At 37.0% G+C, this 8119-nt stretch overlaps 1 pseudogene; it reads left to right on the top strand.

Moving 5' to 3' along the window:
* The first annotated feature begins 48 nt into the window (after positions 1–48).
* LOC113311465 lies at positions 49–2593 on the top strand (annotated as a pseudogene).
* The last annotated feature ends 5526 nt before the right edge of the window (positions 2594–8119 follow it).

The following is an 8119-nucleotide window of genomic DNA, read 5'->3' as shown; positions in this document are numbered from 1 at the left end:
TTTGAAACATTTCCGATAAAATATTTAAAAGAGGCAGCTGCAGCAACAACTACTTTGGACTACTAGTGTACTTATAATAGTTTTGTGTATTTGTAAATGTGTTTTGGTCCAAATATGGAATCCTCCTTCCCATAAAAAAAGCCAATGAAATAGATCAGAATAGCAAAGTAGTGAGTAACTGAACTACTAGATAAGGAAAATGAAAGGCAGCAAAAGTGGAGGCGGAGAGGAACCGATTAACGCCCCGTTAATAGAAAAACATTTGTCACCGGTGACTCCAGTACTGCAACTGTATCCTCAAAATAATGAAATACGAGATGATTTACCAAGTAGAGTTTGGATTGAATCGAAGAAGTTATGGCATATTGTGGGTCCAACTATCTTCAGCCGTATATCTTCTTACTCTATGTTCGTCATTACCCAAGCATTTGTTGGTCATTTGGGTAACCTTGAGCTTGCTGCATTTGCCCTAGCCACTACTGTTATTGTTGGTTTTATCTTCGGGTTATTGGTGTGTAACATTCTTCATCTTTTTCACTTGCTTTCTAAATACTCTAGCTTACCATATATTTTTTCTGATTTTTTATTGTTGAATCAGTTGGGAATGGCCAGTGCGTTAGAGACATTATGTGGTCAAGCATATGGAGCAAAACGATACCATATGCTAGGAATTTACTTGCAGCGTTCATGGGTTGTTTTAACTATCTGTGCAATTTTTCTTCTACCAGTACAGATATTCACTACACCGATTCTTAAACTATTGGGCCAACCAGATGATTTAGCTGAACTATCAGGCTTAGTGACGATTCGGTTAATTCCACTTCCTTTTGCCTTAGGTTTACAATTGCCTTCATAAAGATTTCTCCAATGTCAACTCAAGACACCAATAATTGCTTGGATATCTCTGGGTGCCCTGTTGATTCATATTTTCCTTACCTGGTTAGTCGTTTCAAAACTTGGTTTTGGTGTTATTGGTGCTGCTGCTACGCTAAATGTCTCCTGGTGGATTATATTTTTGGGAATGTTTTCTTATATTGTTGGTGGCGCTTGTCCTGAAACTTGGACTGGTTTTTCTATGGAAGCTTTTTCTGGCCTTTGGGAGTTTTTTAAACTCTCTGTGGCTTCAGGCGTCACGTTATGGTATACTGTATATCGTTCTCTTTCTCTGAGTACTCTTTCTTTTGGTTATCCGGAATTTTTTCTTGTTGGATTTTGTTGTGGCTAAATTTGATAGCTAATGGGAAATGCACAGTTTGGAGAATTGGAACTACAGAATATTGGTTTTATTGACTGGAAACTTGAACAATGCTACGGTTGCGGTCTCAGCTCTCACTGTCTGGTGTGTATTTTTCCTATATATGGTTAGATTCGAAATGTATCATCTTAAGGGTGCGCGAGCTTTGACCTGTGAGGTCCATACCCACTAGCTGGTATCAGAGTTTGATTTTTAGATATGGTATTTGATGGTTCACAGTATGACCATAAACGGATTGGAGATGATGATTCCACTTGCTTTCTTTGCAGCAACCGGGTAATATATTATTTTTATTCTGCTGAATTTGCTGCATACGAATTTGTGTCCGGATGCTTCTAAATTCTTGTTTTATGTATCAGAGTAAGGGTTGCAAACGAGCTCGGAGCAGGGAATGGAAAAGCTGCAAAATTTGCTACCAAAGTTTCAGCAATTACATCTTTGATAATAGGGATATTTTGTTGTACATTGATAATGATTTTCCATGAGAAGTTGGCAATCATTTTCACCACGAGCGATGACGTCCTCCAAGCAGTTGACAACCTTTCATTCCTCTTGGCCATCACCATTCTGCTGAACAGCATTCAACCCGTACTCTCGGGTACACATCGCTTAGATTTTGTATCCATCTTGTACATCCCCTCTTAGGATGAATTTTCAGTTACGAATACTAGTTAATGCGGTGATGTTGATTTATCAGGGGTAGCCGTTGGCTCAGGGTGGCAAGCCTCGGTAGCTTACATTAACATCGGCTGCTATTATATCATCGGAATTCCACTTGGAGCCTCCCTTGGATGGGGTTTCCATCTTGGTGTTCCAGTACGTATACTCGCTTACTCACTGTACCTGTGAATGTTATTACATGACCCAATTTTTTGTTAAGAAATGCGAAAACTTGCAGGGAATATGGAGTGGGATGATAGGTGGTACCGCTATTCAAACGTTGATATTGAGCATAATCACCATTAGATGTGATTGGGATATGCAGGTAAGCCATCCTTCAAAACTATACTGTTAATTTCTAGTTCTCCCTACCATTCTCTTGTTTTTGATCTTACATTTTTATCTATTCTTAAATTTGAAGGCTGAAAAGGCAAGCTCCCGGATGAAAATGTTGTCAAATTCATTAGGCAAACCATAAAAGTACTGCTATTGCTAGTTTGGGATTTGTGGGTCTTCTGCTTTATTTATGCGTATCTATTTTGCTTTCAGAAATGGCTGTTTTTCTTTTCTGGAAGCAAAAGGTTGAATGAGTTTTATTGACAAAAAAAGATGTGCAACTCTCGTATTGCAACCATATGCTAATTTCAATCATATATCACAAACAAGAACTTTATGAGAGGCAACTTTCTGTCAGTCACCGTAATCGTTAAAAGCAGCAGCATTATTACATAAATGATTTGTGGGTCTCTTCTGCATTCTTTTCACATCCACTTTTTTTGGAAATAGTTGGAAATCTTTTTGCACAGAAGAGATACGACATACTATTAAGTTCAATAATTGTACTGACACCTTAAATACTGTTAAGTTCAATAATCTTTTTGCACTAATGTGAGTTAGATGGTCGGGTCTATCCCACCAATCTAGTTATTGCCAACTCTTCGTAGCGACCACAGTGTGTTAAGTGGGTAATATGCAATCTTTTTATTTTGCCTATAAAAAAAATAATAATAAAAATAAATAAATAAATAATTGTACTAACACCTTAAATATTTGGATTTGGTTTAGGATCTGAATTCGACTCGGTATTTGACTCAGTCCCGTCTCAGTTGTCAAATTTTTTTTTTGACGCGAAAAGGGTAAATTTCATTAAAAAACAAAGATGTCACCAAGAGTGACACCAAAGTTACAAAAATAAAAAAATGAAGAAATAAAAATAAAGCAAGCTCACGAGGAGCAACTATGGACCTCCAAAAAAAAAAAGATCAAAAAAAACACAAGAACTACTAAAAAAAATCCATACACTCAAAAATTCCCAAAGGAAAAAGAAGAATAAAACAAAACCCTTTAGAGCATCTCCAACAGAAGGTGTAAAAAATCCTACGTGGATTTTTTATTTAGTCCTTTTATTTATGGGGTCTACACATATACTCCCTCCGTTACTTTTTAATAGGCCAGTTTCTATAAATAAATATTTCAAAAAAATATGTCAGTTTCCTAATTGGGAAAATCAAATGTTACTTTAATTTTCTGAGTCCATTTTTCTTTTAACTTCTTTTGATGATAAGTGTTATGTGGACCATTTCACTTATTTCTTTGGCTCACAAGTGTCATGGGGACCATTTCACTTCACTTCTTTTATTGACAAGTGTCTAGAGGACCACTTTCAATAATTAGTTCTCTTAATTTCCTTAATTTTCTCAAAAAAAGAAACTGACCTATTAAAAAGTAACGGAGGGAGTTGTAAATATAGCACCTCATATCTAAAACCATCTCCAACAGTGAGAATTTTAACCCTTAAAATTAAAAGAAAATTGGTTAAAAACATGACGTGGAGGTGCAACCGGAGGTGTAGATAACACTTTCTTGAACACCTTCATAATTAGTAATTGGTCCCTCCTAACTTGTAGGACCTTACTGTTGGAGATGAATTTATGCCAAACGGGGGTCTAAAATCTTATATGTCACTAAAAATAAATAGATCACCCTCTCTTAGAAATGCTCTTAGAAATCCCAATATTCATCCTGAAAAAAACATTTGACAACATCAATTTGCTCATCATAGTCAGAGTCGAAGTCTCCCAAACCATCATCATCCTCGGAATCGTGTTCATCTGTGAATTAGCATGACTCTCCAATATATTTCTACACATAGACCTCATCATTACCCATTAGCTTATTAAAATAGATTTTAGAACTTATTTCGGCCTCACTAACGGAGGGAGCAGAAACATAAATAGAAGACAAATCCAAATCTTTTTTCTTCTTCTTTTTCCGAATTGTAACGCGACCCAAATCCATTTGAGCTGATAGACTATCCTCTATATTCTCCTTTTCAACAAAATCTATAGTTGAATTTGGAGTTGAAAATATGTTTCCCATTGATTTGGAATGATTATCTCGGGGTTTCATGGGAATAAACTTTTCTACTCCCATTGTCTCGTTGTCTGTTTCATATACTGATATACCATCAGAATCATCACCGGTCTCTTTTTCTTTAACCTCTTCTTTGTCTGGGTCACGACAAGATTTTTCACAAGCTTCCTCTTCTATAATCTCTGGTTGTTCCGCCAAGTTTCCAAAAGTTACAGATTCAGGAATTGATTCTACCCTTTTTCTGTTATTTTTCTTCTTCTTTGTGGTGTATGTATTCCGTCCCCCCTCTGATGTGTGAGTCACCGTCTCCAATTCTCCCATACTCCCAACTGGATGATTATCTTTGGGGGATTGGTTCCCCACTGGAGTAGTCTCCTTTGAGGTTTCAATAGCACCCTGCGCCCTGTTAAACTCATTCTTACCTACATTTACTAAAGTTTCTTCTTCCCGCATGAGCAATCTTTTCTCCACCCAAAGAAGAAACATTCTCACCCTCTGACAAGATTGAAGGTTGAGATTTCTTTGGCGTCGAGTAAGGATTTGTCTTTGGTAAACCTTTCCGAGAACAGTTGCTAGTTGTATGACCAAAGGATAAACAAGTGAAACACTTTGGAGGTTTCCATTGGTATTCCACTGGTAACTCCATTGTTACACTTCCATCAATAATTAGTGGGATATAACTAGGGAAAGTACAATCAATACCAACCTCAAATGAAAGTCTAGTCCTGTTCAAAGTAATATCATCTGCCATTAGGGGCTTTCCAGTCCAACTAGCAATAGCACTAAGACCTAAATTATCACAGAAATGGATTGGGATATTGTGGATCCTTGCCCAGATTGGAATGGTCTTCATTTCAGCCGTAGACTGCTCAATCAGAGGGTTCCAAGGTCTAACTATAAACATTCGACCAGGTATGAATGAGACTCCCTATTCTAAAACAAGCATACGTTCTTTATTATCTTTAAAATAAAAAAATAAACGAATTTTCACCATAGGTAGTTTAGTTACAGAGAACAAATCAAGATTGTTTCATTAACTAAACATAGACAGAATACATGGATGATTGACTATTTAAAGTAACACTGTGACAGATAACGGTAACGCAAGAAACCGTCTAACAGCTGTCACCAACTCAGTAGAAAAAGTAGAGAACTAATAAGAGACAAACTCTTGTATTTTGTCAGTTATAAATGGTCGGGTGAAATAGATAACTGTATTAGTAGTCATAAATGAGCTGGACAAAGACTCTGCTTCAATAACCCTCCCTCAAGCACAAGAGGCTTCAGCACCTTGAGCTTGGACTTCAGAAATTCAAACATTGGAGAAGCAAGACCTTTACTAAACACATCTGGAACCTAAGCATCACTAGAGACATATTGAACCTGCAGAGATTTATTGTGAACCAACTCTCTGACAAAGTGAAAGGCGATGGCCAAGTGTTTCATTATGCTATGAAACACAGGATTGGATGCCAAGGCTATGGAGCTTTTGTTGTCACACAAGAGAAGTTGAGGATCAGAAACAAATATATGCAAGTCTCTAAGCAGCTGATATAACCATACAACCTCAGCAGCTGCAGAAGCCAAGGATCTGTACTCAGCTTCTGTGCTAGGTCTAGCAACAACAGATTGTTTCTTAGCTGACCAAGACACATGATTGCCTCCAAAGAACACACAATAACCATTAGTAGATCTTCTGGTAGAAGGATGCCCAGTCTGCATCTGTGTAACCTTGAAGAGCAGTAAAACCTTGTTGGAAGTAAACACCATGACCTAAAGTACCTTTAATGTATCTGAGAATCCTCTTAGAAGCTTGCAGATGACTAGTTGTAGGACTAAAGGTCTCTGTATAATCTAAGCCTTCAATTTGATTGTAGCCTTTGGAAACTAGCCTAGCCTTGTACTTTTCAATGGTACCATCAGGATTTTCCTGTATCTTGAACACCCACTTGCAGCCAACGACATTTTGAGAGGGATCAGGAGGAACCAAAGACCAGGTACCAGCAGCATCAAGAGCATGTTTTTCATTATGAAGAGAAACTTGCCAGTTAGGATATTTGTTGGCTTGAGAAAAAGTGGTAGGAATCTTAGATGGAACTATACTCATATAAGCTTCAGGTAATAAGTACTTGTTAGCAAGAAACACTTTAGGTTTAGAGATTCCATTATTGGATCTAGTGGTCATATACTGAGAGGAAGTATCTGAGCATATAGGCACTTTAACTGAAGGAATGTCAGTTACCTTTTCTGATGAAGATACTTGAATTGAAGAAGGACAAGAATCAATATTATCAGGTTGTGATGATTGTGATTATCAGTTGTAGAAGGATAAGCAAGAATGATATTAGCTGAAGTATTGGAGTAAGACCTTGAGGAGATGGCAGACTGAAGCATTTCCAACTAACAAGAAGAAGTTTGACCATTTGAAAGAAAAGGAAAGCTGTCTTCAGTAAATTCCACATGTCTTGAGACATAAATCTTGCCAATAGTTGTGTCTATGCACCTATACCCCTTGTGGTGATTACTGTATCCCATAAAAACACAAGTCTTACTTCTAGGTTGAAGTTTATTCTTTGTATATGGTTTGAGCCAAGGGAAGCATAAACAGCCAAATGTTCTTAAAAACTGATAATCTGGAGTTTTATTTAATAAAACTTCAAATGGAGAAACCATGTGCAGATATCTTGCAGGTAATCTATTGAAGACATAGTTGGCAATAGTTAATACTTCAACCCAAAACTGATCAGGGACTCCAGACTGAATAAGAAAATCTCTTGTAATCTCGATGAGATGTCTATGTTTTGACTCTGCCACTCCATTCTTCTCAGGCGTATTTGTGCAAGTAAGTTCATGACCAATACCATGTGTGGCCAAAAAAAGTTCCTATTCCATTGTTAATAAACTCTCCACCACCATCTGTTCTGAGCATCTTAATTGTAGTGGAAAAGAAATTTTCAACAAAGGACTTCAAATGATAAAAAATTGTCTTAAAATCAGACTTAGCTGTAAGAGTATATACCCAACAAAATTTGCTAAAATCCTCAACTATATTGACATAAAACCTGTATCCAGATACAGACATAAGATGAGAAGGACCTCATAAATCCAAATGTAGTAACTGTAAAGGTGCAATACTAAATGAATTAGACATCATGACAGGTTGCTTATGACTCCTAGCAGGCTTAAAATCATTACAAGAAAAAGGTTGATGTAAAGAAAAAGGAGAAGGTAAAATTTTACACACTTTATTCATAGTTTCAAATGATGGGTGACCTAGTCTTTTGTGCCAAGTGGTAGCATGAGTCTTGGTACGGGACAAGGCAGTAGAATGAATAGATGAAGAATGCTGCAGTCTTGATGTTGATGGAGTGGTGTGACTTGATGGATGAACATGACAGTGTAAGGGATAAAGCCCATGATCCCCTTGAATAATGTGTTCTGAGATAGAAGATCCTTAGCAACATAATCATAAGGTGTGAAGGTAAGAGAACAATGGTTATTTCTTGTAAATTGATTCACAAAAATCAAATTTTGAGCATATTTAGGAACATGAAGCACATTTTTCAAGGCAAATGACTGATCTTGAAGAACAAAATTGGAGTCACTAATGTGAGAGATAGACATACCTTCACCATTGGCATTAGATACTTGTCCGGGGCCATCATAGGAAGTAGAATCACCATAATCACCCATGTTGTAAGTGAGGTGATTTGTAGATCCAGAATCCATGTACCAAGGATTTCACCTAAAATATGAGCACTAGCTAACAATGTTGACAAATTATGTGGTGGTTCACGACCATGATAGGCAAAATTCATACGCTAATAACAC

Source organism: Papaver somniferum, chromosome 1 (genome assembly GCF_003573695.1).
Source record: "Papaver somniferum cultivar HN1 chromosome 1, ASM357369v1, whole genome shotgun sequence".
Taxonomy (NCBI): Eukaryota; Viridiplantae; Streptophyta; class Magnoliopsida; order Ranunculales; family Papaveraceae; genus Papaver; species Papaver somniferum.
Note: the sequence above shows the minus strand (reverse complement) of the source record. Positions and strands in the feature narration are given on the sequence as shown.